The following is a 17765-nucleotide window of genomic DNA, read 5'->3' on the forward strand; positions in this document are numbered from 1 at the left end:
ATACTGGAGCTTCATTGTCCTCCCCCCCTCCCCGGCTCCCCCCCTTTACCCTTTGATGAAGCATAGCGCCTTATCTTGTTCATCTGTGGTCTTCTTAAGGGCCAAGTTAAATCTTTCTTAGTAAACTGAACGTTAGGCTGTACTGGGTACAGCCTCTTCCAAGAACTGGAGCTTACAAATAATGTGAAGAAGTCCTTAAGCTTACAGCATCTGGGTTAGCCCGGAAAGTCTCGGGTTTGCTTTAGTCTTTTATCATTGATTGGGAATCAAATACCTCATTTGATGTGCAACTCTATGGTTGCTAACCCATATTTTCCAGAAAATCATAGATGGGAAGTTGTAATTGATCGTATTTTTAAAAAATGAGTGTAAGGTATGTATTCCGCACAAGGCTAGAATTTTTGTTTGCTTGCTAAAGTTGATTTGGCAATATCCTTTTCTCTGACTTAGGTTAAGTTAGTGAAAGGGTAAACACAACTTAAATAGGACTATAGTCTTTAAAAGTCATACGAATTAAAAACCTATTCATGGAGAGATTTTCTTACAACAGATCTGATTTGTCCTTTATGTACTTAATATACAAGTGTGCGCTTTGTAAGATGAGGAATTGACTTCAGTTTGAAATTATTAAAGTTTAATTCTAGATTTTAGAAGTTGGGTTATAAATACTCAGTTGTATATAAACTATTTAAGATTGTTGTAATTTGATATCGTTGAAACACTTGGAATAAAAAGGTGTGTGTGTGTGTGTGTGTGTGTGTGTGTGTGTTAGATGGCACAAAGCTGGTTGTTTCATTTATTTTCCCATTTGTATATGACTGTGGATTCAGTCAGGACTTAGTACTTGGAAGTGTCTTTCCAGTAGTGAAGGTAAGGCTTTTGCTGATGTAGGCATACATTCTTGCCTTATTCTCCGTGCGACCAGAGTTAGGGTTATTACTGGGGTCGTCATTACGGATGTTTTTGCAAAAAGGCGGGGGGACACTCTGATAAGAATTACTCTGGGACAACATGTGTAAACCAGGGGACAGACCTAGGCAAGCTGGGAAATTTCCAAGTACTAAGTCAGTCGGGTTGAGCCAGTGCTTCTGAAGCTAAGCTCACAAATTGAGGTAACCAGCAGCCACAGGTAGCTTTCCCTTTACTTTGGAGTAAAACCGTTAATTTTCCAGTAAATGTGTTATCGTATATTGCAGTGGAATTGTATGTGTAGCAGCTGTGTTCCTGTTAGAAGTTTGAGCATCGTGAACTCAGTGCTGCTAGGCCCTGTCGAGGTTATTGCAGGACACAGAGCTGTGTGGGCCTTACAGGAAGTGAGATTACTTAATGATACTTTACTGTTGCCTGAAACATTTTGAAATGAAAACTTTGAGGGAAAGAAATGATTCAGCCTTTTCTGCCTCCTACTGCTTTTTGAAGTCAGCTAGTACACATTTAGTAAGCTGATACCACAGTTGATTGGAATGTCTGAAGCAAGACATTCTTAGGTAAAATGATAGCCTCTAAAGTTCTGAGTAGTTGGTCCCAGAGTTCAGGTTGTAAACAAGTGGGTACTGATGGAGAGCTGACTTCTGAAATCCCCTCCCTTCACCGTCCCTCTCATCCCCCGTGTGGTAAGCAAAGAAGGGATACCCAGTTGGTACCTTTTGCCCATGACACCTTCATCTGGGAGGCCTCAATTCCCATTAGGGGGCTGGGTCTGGTTAGCTGAAAAATGGTTTCCTTGTGGGGCAGAGGAGTGCCGGTATGACTCTTCTCATACCTATTAAATCTTAGGCTGGTATCATCTGGCATTTGAGTTCCTGTTTGTTTTAATACGATAAGTGAGTGGAACTCTGGGCTTTAAGGAAATTATTGATACAGTATTTCCATCTGTATGGAACCCCTCATGATTATCTGGCTTTTTGATATTGTCTATTCACTTGGCAGTAGTAGTCAATTTTTGTTAGTCGCATTTTGACAGAGGGTACCACGGGGATGCTTAACTTTAGGAAGCATTTAACATTGTAGTTACAGCAAGAAAAAAACCCACTCATTTTATCTCGCTTCATAGATCATATTACATGAGCGAAAGAAGTTTATTTTACTTTGAGTCTAGTTTAAAAACATAAGTGTCAAATCTTCTTTCCGTAGTGAGGTTGAAGTCCACTTTTGGCTCCTTTTGTAGCATCTCTTCACCACGTGAATAGGGCCAAATGCCTTAAGGGCCATACTCATTGTCACTTATCAACACACGCATATATACACAGACACACGCTAGAATTCGTTGAGACTGGTGCTATATTTTCTACTTATGTATTGAATGATAAAAGTAATATGTTCACTGTAGAAGTTTTAGAAAATGTAGGGGAAAATAGAAGGACAAAACTAAAAATCACCTATAATTCTACAACCCAGAGATTAACATTTCAGCTTGTAGCCTGCATATATTTGGTTAAGTTGCATCTTAAACCAATTTCACTTCATATATCTTGACCGTTTTCTCATATCCTTAAATATCTTTTTTTTTTTTTTTTTTTTTTTTTTGCAGTACACGGGCCTCTCACTATTGTGGCCTCTTCTGTTGCGGAGCACAGGCTCCGCGGCCATGGCTCACAGGCCCAGCCGCTCGGCGGCATGTGGAATCCTCCCGGACCGGGGCACGAACCCGCGTCCCCTGCATCGGCAGGTGGATTCCCAACCACTGCGCCACCAGGGAAGCCCTCCTTAAATATCTTTGACAACACTGCACTTGATGACTGTGTAGTATTCAGTCATAAGGATACATCATTATTTTACCAATCTCCTCTTGGGCATTTGATGTTGTTTCTAGTTTTTCTGTTATTTATATCACAATGGTGACTATTGTCTACATTTTTTGTGTGTGTGCATCTCGGACTATTTCCTTAGGCTATTCGTAGAAGTAGAGAGTGAAATTATTCGGTCATGAGTTATGTAAGACTTCAAGTGTCCGGATGCCTATTGCCAAATTGCTTTCTATAAAGCTTGTACCAATTTACACTTCTGTCAACAGGATAAAAAGTGCCTTTCTGTATACATTTGGCAACAATGAGTAATTTATTCTTAATTGGCACTACTTTTGATGGCTCCCTAGTGCATTGCTGTCTGTTTCAGCAAATAAAAATTATTCCTGGCAGAAATGAAAGTGGGGGATGTAATATCATAAACAGTAGTACTACAACGAACTGGCGGCCCCAGATACTTTGAGAATTGTTGAAGCAGGCCATATTTTAGCTCTAAGAGTCTGTGTTTCTAAAAATATATTTTTCCTTCTCAAGTAGTTTATCAATCTCATCTTTAATGTAGAGAAAAATGCTAATACTTTTCTTCTAAAATTATTGCTTCATGAACTGTACTTTGCTGTACAGCAGAAACTAACACAACACTGTAAAGCAACTATACTCCAATAAAAATTAATAAAACATTATTGCTTCATGAGTGCTTACTGTTCATTACGTTAGTGCTTTCTGTATGTATATTTATTGAGTCATGCCTTTGAAAAGAAAATGTAACTTCTGGCAAAAATAGTCCAAGTTTTTGGAACATTTGGTTTGTTACACAGCAGTAATTTCTGGTCAAGGTCTCTTAAATTAACAAATACTTCTTTCAACTATTATTCAGTTCTTTAGTATTTTAGTAAAGGCCTTGTGAATTCGGAATCACCCATGTATCACCATACTGCTTGAGTAAACTTGGAAGGAAGAAATTTGGTAAGTCCAATGTTTGATATTATGCAATCGATTTGTCCAACACATTTTCTAAAATCAGTATCATAAGATTGCTGGTCCTAGAGAGCAGACAGCAGAAGCAAGAAGAACTACAATCCTGCAGCCTTTGGAACAAAAACCACATTCACACAAAGATAGACAAGATGAAAAGGCAGAGGGCTATGTACTAGTTGAAGGAACAAGATAAAACCCCAGAAAAACATCTAAATTAAGTGGAGATAGGCAAGCTTCCAGAAAAAGAATTCAGAATAATGATGATTCAGGACCTCGGATAAAGAACGAAGGCAAAGATCGAGAAGATGCAAGAAATGTTTAACAAAGACCTAGAAGAATTAAAGACCAAACAAACAGAGATGAACAATACAATAACTGAAATGAAAACTACACTAGAAGGAATCAATAGCAGAATAACTGAGGCAGAAGAACAGATAAGTAACCTGGAAGACAGAATGGTGGAATTCACAGCTGCAGAACAGAATAAAGAAAAAAGAATGAAAAGAAATGAAGACAGCCTAAGAGACCTCTGGGACAACATTAAACGCAACAGCATTCACATTATAGGGGTCCCGAAGGAGAAGAGAGAGAAAGGGCCAGAGAAAATATTTGAAGGGATTATAATTGAAAACTTCCCTAACATGGGAAAGGAAATAGAGCCACCCAAGTCCAGGAAGCGCAGAGAGTCCCATACAGGATAAACCCAAGGAGAAACATGCCAAGACACATAGTAATCAAATTGGCAAAATTTAAAGACAAAGAAAAATTATTGAAAGCAGCAAGGGAAAAATGACAAATAACATACATGAGAACTCCCAGAAGGTTAACAGCTGATTTCTCAGCAGAAACTCTACAAGCCAGAAGGGAGTGGCATGATATACTTAAAGTGATGAAAGGGAAGAACCTACAACCAAGATTACTCTACCTGACAAGGATCTCATTCATATTCGATGGAGAAATCAAAGCTTTACAGACAAGCAAAAACTAAGAGAATTCAGCACCACCAAACCAGCTCTACAACAAAGGCTAAAGGAACTTCTCTAAGTGGGAAACACAAGAGAAGAAAAGGACCTACAAACACAAACCCAAAACAATTAAGAAAATGGTCATAGGAACATATATATTGATAATTACCTTAAACGTGAGTGGATTAAATGCTCCAAACAAAAGACACAGGCTAGCTGCATGGATACAGAAACAAGACCCATCTATATGCTGTCTACAAGAGACCCACTTCAGACCTAGGGACACATACAGACTAAAAGTGGGGGATGGAAAAAGATATTCCATGCAAATGGAAATCAAAAGAAAGCTGGAGTAGCAATACTCATATCAGATAAAATAGACTTTAAAATGAAGAATGTTACAAGAGACAAGGAAGGATACTACATAATGATCAAGGGATCAATCCAAGAAGAAGATATAACAATTATAAATATATATGCACCCAACATAGGAGCACCTCAATACATAAGGCAACTACTAACAACTCTAAAAGAGGAAATCGACAGTAACCCAATAATAGTGGGGGACTTTAACACCTCACTTACACCAATGGACAGATCATCCAAAATGAAAATAAATAAGGAAACAGAAGCTTTAAATGGCACAATAGACCAGATAGATTGAATTGATATTTATAGGACATTCCATACAAAAACAGCAGATTACACTTTCTTCTCAAGTGCACACGGAACATTCTCCAGGATAGATCACATCTTGGGTCACAAATCAAGCCTCAGTAAATTTAAGAAAATTGAAATCGTATCAAGCATCTTTTCTGACCACAACATTGTGAGATTAGAAAGGAATTACAGGGGAAAAAAATGTAAAAAACACAAACACATGGAGGCTAAACAATACGTTATTAAATAACCAAGAGATCACTGAAGAAATCAAAGAGGAAATAAAAAAATACCTAGAGACAAATGACAATGCAAACACGATGATCCAGAAACCTATGGGATGTAGCAGAAGCAGTTCTAAGAGGGAAGTTTATAGCTATACAAGCCTACCTCAAGAAACAAGAAAAATCTCAAATAAACAATCTAACCTTACACCTAAAGGAAGTAGAGAAAGAAGAACAAACAAAACCCAAAGTTAGCAGAAGGAAAGAAATCATAAAGGTCAGAGCAGAAATAAATAGAAACAAAGAAAACAATAGCAAAGATCAATAAATCTAAAAGCTGGTTCTTGAGAAGATAAACAAAATTGATAAACCATTAGCCAGACTCATCAAGAGACAGAGGGAGAGGACTCAAAGCAATAAAATTAGAAATGAAAAAGGAGAAGTTACAAAAGACACCACAGAAATACAAAGCATCCTAAGAGAATACTACAAGCAACTCTATGCCAATAAAATTGACAACATGGAAGAAATGGACACATTTTTAGAAAGGTATAACCTTCCAAGAGTGAACCAGGAAGAAATAGAAAATATGAGCAGACCAATCACAAGTAATGAAATTGAAACTATGATTAAAAATCTTCCAACAAACAAAAGTCAGGGACCAGATGGCTTCACAGGTGAATTCTTTCAAACATTTAGAGAAGAGCTAACACCCATCCTTCTCAAACTCTTCCAAAAACTTGTGGAGGAAGGAACACTCCCAAACTCATTCTATGAGGCCACCATTACCCTGATAGCAAAAGCAGACAAAGATACTACGAAAAAGAAAATTACAGACCAATATCATGATGAATATAGGTGCAAAAATCCTCAACAAACTACTATCAAACAGAATGCAACAACACATTAAAAGGATCATTACACCATGATCAAGTGGGATTTATCCGAGGGATGCAAGGATTCTTCAATATATGCAAATCAATCAATGTGATACACCATATTAACAAATGGAAGAATAAAAACCATATGATCGGGCTTCCCTGGTGGCACAGTGGTTGAGAGTCCACCTGCCGATGCAGGGGACGCAGGTTCGTGCCCCGGTCTGGGAAGATCCCACATACCGTGGAGCAGCTGGGCCCGTGAACCATGGCCGCTGAGCCTGCGCCTCCGGAGCCTGTGCTCCGCAAAGGGAGAGGCCACAACAGTGAGAGGCCCGCGTACCGCAAAAAAAAATAAATAAATAAAAAATAAAAACCATATGATCGTCTCAATAGATGCAGAGAAAAGCTTTTGACAAAATTCAACACCCACTTATGATAAAAACTCTCCAGAAAGTGGGCATAGAGGGAACCTACCTCAGCATAATAAAGGCCATATATGACAAAGCCACAGCAAACATCATTCTCAATGGTGAACAACTGAAAGCATTTGCTCTAAGATCAGGAACAAGACAAGGATATCCACTCTCACCACTATTATTCAACATAGTTTTGGAAGTCCTAGCCACGGCAATCAGAGAAGAAAAAGAAATAAAAGGATTCCAAATTGGAAAAGAAGAAGTAAAGCTGTCACTGTCTGCAGATGACATGATACTATACATAGAGAATCCTAAAGATGCCACCAGAAAACTGCTAGAGCTAATCAATGAACTTGGTAAAGTAGCAAGATGCAAAATTAATGCACAGAAATCTCTTGCATTCCTTTACACTAATGATGAAAAATCTGAAAGAGAAATTAAGGAAACACTCCCATTTACCATTGCAACAAAAAGAATAAAATACCTTGGCATAAATCTACCCAGGGAGACAAAAGACCTGTATGCAGAAAACTATAAGACACTGATGAAAGAAATTAAAGATGATACCAACAGATGGAGAGATATACCATGTTCTTGGATTGGAAGAATCAAGATCGTGAAAATGACTATACTACCCAAAGCAATCTACAGATTGAATGCAATCCCTATCAAATTACCAATGGCATTTTTTACAGAACTAGAACAAAAAATCTTAAAATTTGTATGGAGATACAAAGACCCCGAATAGCCAAAGCAGTCTTGAGGGGAAAAAACCTAGCTGGCGGAATCAGACTCCTTGACTTCAGACTATACTACAAAGCTACAGTAATCAAGACAATATGGTCCTGGCACAAAAACAGAAACATAGATCAATGGAACAAGATAGAAAGCCCAGAGATAAACCCACGCACCTATGGTCAACTCATCTGTGATAAAGGAGGCAAGGATATACAATGGAGAAAAGACAGTCTCTTCAATCAATGGTGCTGGGAAAACTGGACCGCTACATGTAAAGAATGAAATTAGATCACTCCCTAACACCATACACAAAAATAAACTCAAAATGGATTCAAGACCTAAATGTAACACCGGATACTATAAAACTCTTAGAGGAAAACATAGGAAGAACACTCTTTGACATAAATCACAGCAAGATCTTTTTTGATCCACCTCCTAGAGTAATGGTAATAAAAACAAAAATAAACAAATGGGACCTAATCAAACTTAAAAGCTTTTGCACAGCAAAGGAAACCATAGACAAGATGAAAAGACAACCCTCAGAATGAGAGAGAATATTTGCAAATGAATCAACCGACAAAGGATTAATCTCCAAAGTATATAAAGAGCTCATGCATCTCAATATTAAAGAAACAAACAACCCAATCCAAAAATGGGCAGAAGACCTAAATAGACATTTCTCCAAAGAAGTCATAAAAATGGCCAAGAAGCACATGAAAAGCTGCTCAACATCACTAATTATTAGAGAAATGCAAATGAAAACTACAGTGAGGTATCACCTCACACCAGTTAGAATGGGCATCATCAGAAAATCTACAAACAGCAAATGCTGGAGAGGGTGTGGAGAAAAGGGAACCCTCTTGCACTGTTGGTGGGAATGTAAATTGATACAGCCACTGTGGAGAGCAGTATGGAGTTTGCTTCAAAAACTAAAAATAGAATTGCCATATGATCCAGTAATTCCACTTCTGGGCATATACCCAGAGAAAACCATAATTCAAAAAGACACATGCACGCCAACGTTCATTGCAGTACTATTTACAATAGCCAGGTCATGGAAGCAACCTAAATGCCCATTGACAGGTGAATGGATAAAGAAGATGTCATACATACATACAATGGAATATTACTCAGCCATAAAAAGGAATGAAACTGAGTCATTTGTTGAGACGTGGATGGATCTAAAGACTGTCATACAGAGTGAAGTAAGTCAGAAAGAGAAAAACAAATATTGTATATTAGCGCATGTATGTGGAACCTAGAAAAATGGTTTGCAGGGCAGAAATTGAGACACAGATGTAGAGAACAAACGTATGGACACCAAGGGGGGAAAGCCGCGGGGGGGGTGTGGATGGTGGTGTGCTGAATTGGACGATTGGGATTGACATGCATACACTGATGTGTATAAAATTGATGACTAATAAGTACCTGCTGTATAAATAAATAAATAAAATAAAATTTAAAAATTACAAAAAAAAAAAAGATTGCTGGTCCTGAGTCAAGAATTATCAATGTGACAGCAATTTTCATCTATTAAAACTTTTCTTTCCCAGTGGTTGTTTCCTAATAGTCAAGCTGTATCTTAGGTGGGTCTTACAAGTAGATTTTTGATATTTGTTGCTTTAAAAAGTTCTTATTTAAATGCAGTTGTTCTATTGAGAGCTTTTAAAAGAATGTGCCTTTCCCTCTTGATACTGTTGTTAGTTTCATCCAAGGTAATCAAAAGGATAGGGATAGTGCACCTTTTTTTGTTTTCTAATATTCTCACATTCATCTTTTTTTTTTTTTCAGTATGCGGGCCTCTCACTGTTTTGGCCTCTCCCGTTGCGGAGCACAGGCTCCGGACGCGCAGGCTCAGCGGCCATGGCTCACGGGCCCAGCCGCTCCGCGGCATGTGGGATCTTCCCGGACCGGGGCACGAACCCGTGTCCCCTGCATCGGCAGGTGGACTCTCAACCACTGCGCCACCAGGGAAGCCCCACATTCACCTTAAGAGTAAAACTAATCAATACTGATTAGAAAGAAATTCTTAATTTTGCTGTGTAGGGAAGCATATAAGATGCTTTCCTAATGTTCTAGAAAGTAGACCCTATTTTAGTCCATTTGGAGGGGAGAGGGAGGAGAGTTTGTTTTTAGAGACTAGTTCATTACTCTCATTTTAAAGCCTATTTCCGTTCTGAAAGTGTGCAACTTTTGAAGTAAGGAATGGAATTTCTATGCATGTGGTTTATCTTCCCATCCCAGGTGAAGTCTGGTACTTATATTGTAGGTTAGGTACTTGTCATTTTTATACCACACAATTTACATATGTGTGCTATGCAAATTGTGTGTATGTGTGATATATATAAAACCATACTAATGATAAAACTATATGTGTGTATGTGTATATATATAATTTATATACATAATTTATCATACTAATTATAAGGGGAGAAGTTAAGTAACAGAAAGAGTGATAATAGAATTCTTAGCTAGAGTTGAAGTATTTCTCTTCACATTCAAACTAGACTCTGTCTTTGAGCTAGGGTAAAGACAGTGGGTATAGTATAAATAAACATTGCTTCAAAACTTAGAAAGTGAAACAAAGAACTTACCCCTGAATACTGCAGATTTAACTACATAAAGAAATATTCATTGTTGTCATGGATATACAATTTATATGTTCTTCTAGCATTGAAAAGAATAATTTTTGACTTAGGAGTAAAATGAAAGATTTTCTGTTTGGCTAAAATTGATTATCATCATTCTAAAATATAATGGTACTTGTAGCTGTCCAGTTTTCCCAGTACCACTTATTGAAGAGGCTGTCTTTTCTCCATTGTATATTCTTGCTTCCTTTATCAAAAATAAGGTGAGCACACATGCGTGGGTTTATCTCTGGGCTTACTATCTGTTCCATTGATCTATGTTTCTGTTTTTGTGCCAGTACCATACTGTCTTGATTACTGTAGGTTTGTAGTATAGTCTGAAATCTGGGAGCCTGATTCCTCCAGCTCTGTTCTGTGTTCTCAAGATTGCTTTGGCTATTTGGGGTCTTTTGTTTTTCTATATAAATTGTGAAATTTTTTGTTCTACTTCTGTGAAAAATGCCATTGGTAGTTTGGTAGGGATTGCACTGAAAAGTAGATTGCTTTGGGTAATGTAGTCATTTTCACAATGTTGATTCTTCTAATCCAAGAACATGGTATATATCTCCATCTGTTTGTATCATCTTTAATTTCTTTCATCAGTGTCTTATAGTTTTCCACATACAGGTCTTTTGTCTCCTTAGGTAGGTTTATTCCTAGGTTTTTTTTTTTAAACATCTTTATTGGAGTATAATTGCTTTACAATGGTGTGTTAGTTTCTGCTTTATAACATAGTGAATCAGTTATTCATATGCATATGTTCCCATATCTCTTCCCTCTTGCGTCTCCCTCCCTCCCACCCTCCCTATCCCACCCCTCTAGGTGGTCACAAACCACCTAGATGATCTCCCTGTGCTATGCGGCTGCTTCCCACTAGCTATCTATTTTACGTTTGGTAGTGTATATATGTCCATGCCACTGTCTCACTTTGGTATTTTATTCTTTTTGTTGCAGTGATAAATGGGAATGTTTCCTTAATTTTTCTTTCAGATTTTTCATCCTTCATATATAGGAATGCAAGAGATTTCTGTGCATTAATTTTGTATCTTGCTACTTTACCAAGTTCATTGATTAGCTCTAGCAGTTTTCTGGTAGCATGTTTAGGATTCTCTATGTATAGTATCATGTCATCTGCAAACAGTGACAGCTTTACTTCTTCTTTTCCAATTTGGATTCCTTTTATTTCTTTTTCTTCTCTGATTGCTGTGGCTAAAACTTCCAGAACTATGTTGAATAACAGTGATGAGAGTGGACAACCTTGTCTTGTTCCTGATCTTAGAGGCCATGGTTTCAGTTTTTCACCATTGAGAACAATTTGGCTATGGGTTTGTGATATATGGCCTTTATTATGTTGAGATAGGTTCCCTCTATGCCCACTTTCTGGAGGTTTTTATCATAAATCGGTGTGGAATTTTGTCAGAAGCTTTTTCTGCATCTATTGAGGTGATCATATGGTTTTTCTCCTTCAGTTTGTTAATATGGTGTATCACACTGATTGATTTGCATATATTGAAGAATCCTTGCATTCCTGGGGTAAACCCCACTTGTAGAGTTTTGAATATTGTTTCTTTGAGCCAGGCTCAGTTACTTTTGTGAGATCCCAATAGCACGGCTTTTAGTCATTTCTTGTTTTTCCTTTGGTACCTGGCTTATGAACTACCTGGCTTATCATGCACAGGTAATGTGAAACAGCATGTGAGGTTTCTTTTTATTTAGTTATTTATTTTTTAAAATTTATTTATTTTTATTTTTGGGTGCATTCGGTCTTCATTGCTGTGTGCAGGCTTTGTCTAGTTGTGGCGAGCGGGGGCTACTCTTTGTTGCGGTGCGTAGGCTTCTCATTGCGGTGGCTTTTCTTGCTGCGGAACACGGGCTCTGTGTGCGTGGGCTACAGTAGTTGTGGCACGCGGGCTCAGTAGTTGTGGTTTGCGGGCTCTAGAGCGCAGGCTGAGTAGTTGTGGTGCACGGGCTTAGTTGCTCTGCAGCATGTGGGATCTTCCCGGACCAGGGCTTGAACCAGTGTCCCCTGCACTGGCAGGAAGATTCTTAACCACTGCGCCACCAGGGAAGTCCGAGGTTTCTTTTTAAAGGGGATCTTTTCTCATGTCACTATACATAAATGTTGTTTCTTATTGCAGATTGGAGTCACGAAAGATACACGGGTTCTTCTTAAGAGAAAAAGAGGAAATCTGTAAGTATTTGTCCTTTAAAAATTCTAAATTTGCCATCTTGTCAGCTTTTGGAGAAAACTAAGTGACCAAACTAACAGGCATTTTTCCTCTCTTTATATTAGAAAAGCCCTGCCAGTATTTATGTTTGTGTTAAAAAGGCAATATTTGGGAAAGTAAAATAGGAAAGCTTTTTACTCTGGGCAACTTCTAAAATTTAAACTGTCACTCACTTATGAAAGGGGAAGTGACGCTTAAAATCTAAATACAATCTTTTTCTTTTGAGTATTACCAAAAAATGGAGTCACAGATTGGAGTTCCAATTCTGGCTACTGAGGCGGTGTGTCTTTGACAAGCTGTTTAGCTTCCCTTTGCCTCAATTTCCTCATCTGTAAAATGAGCTTAATAAGTGTAAGTGTCCAGTGACTGGTTCATTAATATTGATGAAGTTGAATCTGTAGTAGTGTATATTTTCTCCAGTAAATTGAAGCTTATTCTAGTTACTGTTTCTCAAACTGTTTTACATATATTTCTGATCTTCAAAAATCTAAGCATCTCTACTGTCCTTTACTGAGGCATCTACTCTAGACTATAATATAGAATGAAAGAAATACAAGAGAGCACCTAAAGTTAGAATTTTAGTGTTTGAGCCTTGGACCTTGAAAATTACCTAGTCCAGGGGTTCCCAAACATTGACCTATAGACCGTGCCCTCACCAGTGAAGCGTTTTTACTGGTCCATGGTGAAGTGAGGAAAATAAAGACAACAGGCCATGAGATTTTCAAAGCTAAACTTTTTCCATTTAAATGATTGCTTCTTATTATAAGATACATCCTCCTAATTTTGAGGAGTTAGACCCATTCTGTATTTTATGAAATGATAGTGACAGTAAATGATAGGTTTATGCTTTTTGTTTTTATGTCCATACCTGGCCAAAAAAAAATTGGCAGCTGTGTCATTGCTGCCTTCTTTGTTTTTAAAACTTTTATTGGTCCATGATATCTTAAAATCTGAATCCAACTTTCTCGTTGTACAGATGAGGAAACAGACAGGAGGTTATTTAATTTGTTCCAGGTAGTGCAGCTCAGCAAGCTGCTGAGCTAGGACCAAAAGCCCTGTATACAATGCTGCCTCTCTTGTATTTCTGCTCTTCTGAGAATTGCTTTCATTATAATAGATTATGAAGTTGAAACAGAAGATCTAGTAGTTCTTATGTGCTAATTCAGAACACTCAGTGTTCTTTTTTTTTTTTTTTTTTTTTTGCGGTACGCGGGCCTCTCACTGCTGTGGCCTCTCCCGTTGCGGAGCACAGGCTCCGGACGCGCAGGCTCAGCGGCCATGGCTCACGGGCCTATCCGCTCCGCGGCACGTGGGATCTTCCCGAACCGGGGCACGAACCCGTGTCCCCTGCATCGGCAGGCGGACTCTCAACCACTGCGCCACCAGGGAAGCCCCACTCAGTGTTCTTGTAAAGCTAAGGCTTAAAGTCTACTGATCAGCCTGCATTAGAAAAATCTTGAACGTGACCAAAGATTTTCATCAACAGGCCAGAATTAGTTTTCCCTGAATTCAGCTACATAGGCAGCATGCTATTTCCATGATTGACAAAGAAGATACCAATAAGTTTAGTGTTTCCTTTGGGAAATAGACCATAGTGCAATTGTGAGGGCTGTAGTATTCAGGCTTCTATAGTTATTTATCCAGAGAGTCTGTTTTCTCTCTCTCTCTCTCTGTCTCTCTCTCTCTCTCTGTCTCTCTGTCTCTCTGTCTCTCTGTCTCTCTCTCTCTCTCTCTCTCTCTCTCTCTCTCTCTCTCTCTCTCTCCCCTCTCCCCCCCCCCCACATCTACACACATAGATAAATACTAACAGTAGTTGGCCTGCAGCCCATCTAGATGTGTAACAGAAAAAACTACCAAGGTGAAGAGCTGGAGTTGCCAGGAGCCTTAGCAAGAGGCCAGTTGTGGCCAGTTGTGTTCAGGTGTCAACAGACACCTTGGAGACTCCTCTTCAGTTGGCATAGCTCTGCCTTGGCTATCCCCAAACACACTTCAAAACAGAAATACCTAATTCCCTCATCTCCCTTGCCTCACTCACGTTTGTGAAGCTCGCATGGGCCAGGTAAACAAATGAACGTGAAGAGAGAACAGAATGGAAAGTATTACCCATCCCTAACGTGGAGACATTATCTCTAGGAGTACTTTTCCATGGCTTCTTGTATTTGACTTCATGTGGCTTCCTTCTTTAGTTAAGAATTCTTTAATTTCTCAAATGTCAGGCACACACTAATGCAATGTCAATAATTTAAATACATATTGAATTAATAATAATGTCAACAATTTAAATACATATTGAATTAATAATAATGTTAATAAAAATACGTATTGAATTTTTCGTTGTCTGGAATACCTGTGCCCTTTTCTTACCAACACTAATATTTAAGAGTTGACTGAATGGCTATAAGATTTCAGTCTTCAACAGATTTATCACTCTTTGAGTTCTTTTATTAACCTCATTTATAATGAATATTTACTACTGAAGAGCAGAGTGAAGCTGTTTTGTTTTGTTTTGTTTTCTACCATGATACAGTTTCACATCGTGGTGGCCAGGTAGCTGAGTTGTAGTGACTTAATTAGCCATTTTGTAAGAAATGGTTTAAGACCACCTTGTTGCATAACTTTTAACAGTGTGAAGTACTGGGAAACAATATTAGCAGAGAACCAACCTATTAAACTGGTCCCTCTTCTAGCAAAGGTGGAAGATAGGGCATGTGGCCAAAAAAGATATAAGTTGCAAAATTCTCCCTATAACACAGAGGTACTCCTGTGGGAAGTATCACTGCTGGTTACAGATTTTTATTTGAACCTGAGTTCATGTTTGGCAGCCCACAGTTGTATTACTTTATTATAATTAGTAGATAAGATGATAGAAGACAGATGAGTAACAAATAGGTAAGATGACAGAGTCTGCATATTTCTCACTCAGATGAAACACATGTGTAACTGTGAGCTAATTTGAAAGATCAGATCTGTAGCCCAGTTGTTTTTGATTAACTAATGTTATGATCATAAAGAAAAAGTATCCAGTAAATGGAAGACTCTACAGACAAAATTAAAGTCCACACCATGCGTGACGGGCCGTCTAATGTAGCAGCAGGGTTTTGTCTACAGGGACCTGTAGCAGATTCTCTAGCAGCAGCTGTAGAACACTGGAATTGTCATTGTGCTGGCTGCTTCCCTTCTACATTACTGAACGCATAACTCCTAGAACTTAGTTTGTCTCCCCTTTTTCATGATGTCTGATAAAGTTGGATTGTAACATCATGCTTTGTCAGTAGGTGCCACTTCTAGCATGATATATCCTCAAAATTCCTTACATGTAAGCTTTGGATTAAATTATATCCAGCCCACTCTCAACTTTGGAAAGCTAGCTGGGACGAAGTGAGAGAGTAGCTTTGACATATATACAGTACCAAATGTAAAATAGATAGCTAGTGGGAAGCAGCCGCATCACACAGGGAGATTAGCTCCGTGCTGTGTGACCACCTAGAGGGGTGGGATAGGGAGGGTGGGAGGGAGATGCAAGACGGAGGGGATATGGGGATATATGTATACATATAGCTGATTCACTTTGTTATACAGCAGAAACTAACAAAACATTGTAAAGCAATTATACTCCAATAAAGATGTTAAAAAAAATCGTGTGTTGCGATCACTTAAAATGAGGAAGAGATATGTAACACAGTGTTACATACACAGTGTGTGTATACATACACAGTGTGTGTGAAGTGCAGAAGCACAACATGGGCTCCTAGATCTCATTTCAACATACTAGATCTCTTTAACACATGTGAGTAGGGTCCCAATTATATACTATCCGATGACCTAGAAAAAGCATTGTCTGATGAATGAATGCTGAGGATGTTCTTAAGGTGTTATGGGAGGGAACACGTGCTAGAACAAGAAAGAGCATTTTCAACATGGCAGCTGAGGTGCTTTCTTTTCTGGGGAAAGCTGGGAAGAGACTAGCAGGATGGCGACTTCAGGAGTTAATACCTGTCCAGGTGATGAAGTAAACAGGTTTGGTTAATCTTGTTAGAGACAAACCCAAAGATCAGTCATAGTTGTGAGATACTCCTAGTCAAGGTAGCTAGGCACAGGTGCAGTGTGGTGTTAGAGAGCATCTATATATTCACCCTAGGTGTTTTTGTTTTGCTTTTTTCAGTTTTCAGGTGTATTTATTATAATTACTGTATACCAGGTTAAAAGTTTGCTTGTATTAGCTATTTCATATTTATTATATTGGCTTACTAACTTTGAGTCAGATGAGACTTACAAGGGGCAGACGGATGTATGTTTCACATGATTATTCAGTCTTGTAGACTGCCTGATAGCAAAAGATCCTGCTAGCTACTCTTAATGACTTTTATTTTCTTAAAATATTAACATTTAAAAAGTTTTAATGTTAAAATGTTAATTTTAATGTTTTAGTGTTAAGGGTTGACTGAATGGCTGTAAGATTTCAGTCTTCAACAGATTTATCAGTCTTTGAATTCTTTTATTCATCTCACGTATAAGGTATATTTACTGCTGAAGAGCAGAGTGAAGTTTTTTTGTTTGTTCTCTACCATGAGACAGTTTCACATCATGGTGGCCACGTAGCTGAGTTGTAGTGACTTACTTAGCCATTTTGTAAGAAAATGGCTAAATAAGTCATTTGTCTACAAATGTTTTAATGTTAAAAGTTTTAATATTAAAATATAAAGTTAATTATATTGTAATGTAGCTCCTGTAAAGTTTGATTTCATGAACCAAAGGCAACCAATTTCTTTAACATGTATATGAGCTTTCTCCTATATGTTTTAAAATCATTTGGAGCTTTTTAATAGTGTGTGAAAGAAAATAGGATTTTTTTAAAAAAGCACCCCAGCCCTTTACAGAAGTCTTGGTGATGTAATATCTATGTAGAAGTATGATCTTCTAAAGTGCAACCGGTATGCTTACCTGTTTAATCTCTTGTATTTTTTATAATTTTCTGATTTAAAGTTTAGTGAATACAGCTTATCCTTTTCAGAAGGCAAATTATCTCTTTATTTGGTGTTTAAATTACCCTTAAGTGATGTATGATTTGAAAATGTGATTTCTTAAAGTAGCACTGACATAGTTAACCATTGATTATCAAGTTTATATTTTGTATGTTTTCATAAGGTATTATTATATCAAGGACAGATGAAGTTAATTTGCCCTACCACGTGTTTCAGCTTGGTAGATGTGTGCATCCTTCCTTGGTTTAGTCTATTTTATAAAACTTTTGAAAAACAGTGTCTTGGCATTGACTTCAGTTTATTAGTTTTTCTCTGTGCTGCT

The 17765-nt window shown here is 38.0% G+C and overlaps 1 protein-coding gene across 4 annotated transcripts in view; it reads left to right on the top strand.

Moving 5' to 3' along the window:
• ACSL4 (acyl-CoA synthetase long chain family member 4) overlaps positions 1–17765 on the top strand; it is a 76400-nt gene that overhangs the window by 15773 nt on the left and 42862 nt on the right. For all 4 annotated transcript variants that reach the window (XM_060138005.1, XM_060138004.1, XM_060138006.1 and 1 more), the window contains exon 2: positions 12372–12424. The gene's annotated coding sequence lies outside the window, so the exon portion shown is untranslated. The remainder of the gene's footprint in view (positions 1–12371; positions 12425–17765) is intronic.

This window comes from Lagenorhynchus albirostris, chromosome X, assembly GCF_949774975.1.
Source record: "Lagenorhynchus albirostris chromosome X, mLagAlb1.1, whole genome shotgun sequence".
Lineage (NCBI taxonomy): Eukaryota > Metazoa > Chordata > Mammalia > Artiodactyla > Delphinidae > Lagenorhynchus > Lagenorhynchus albirostris.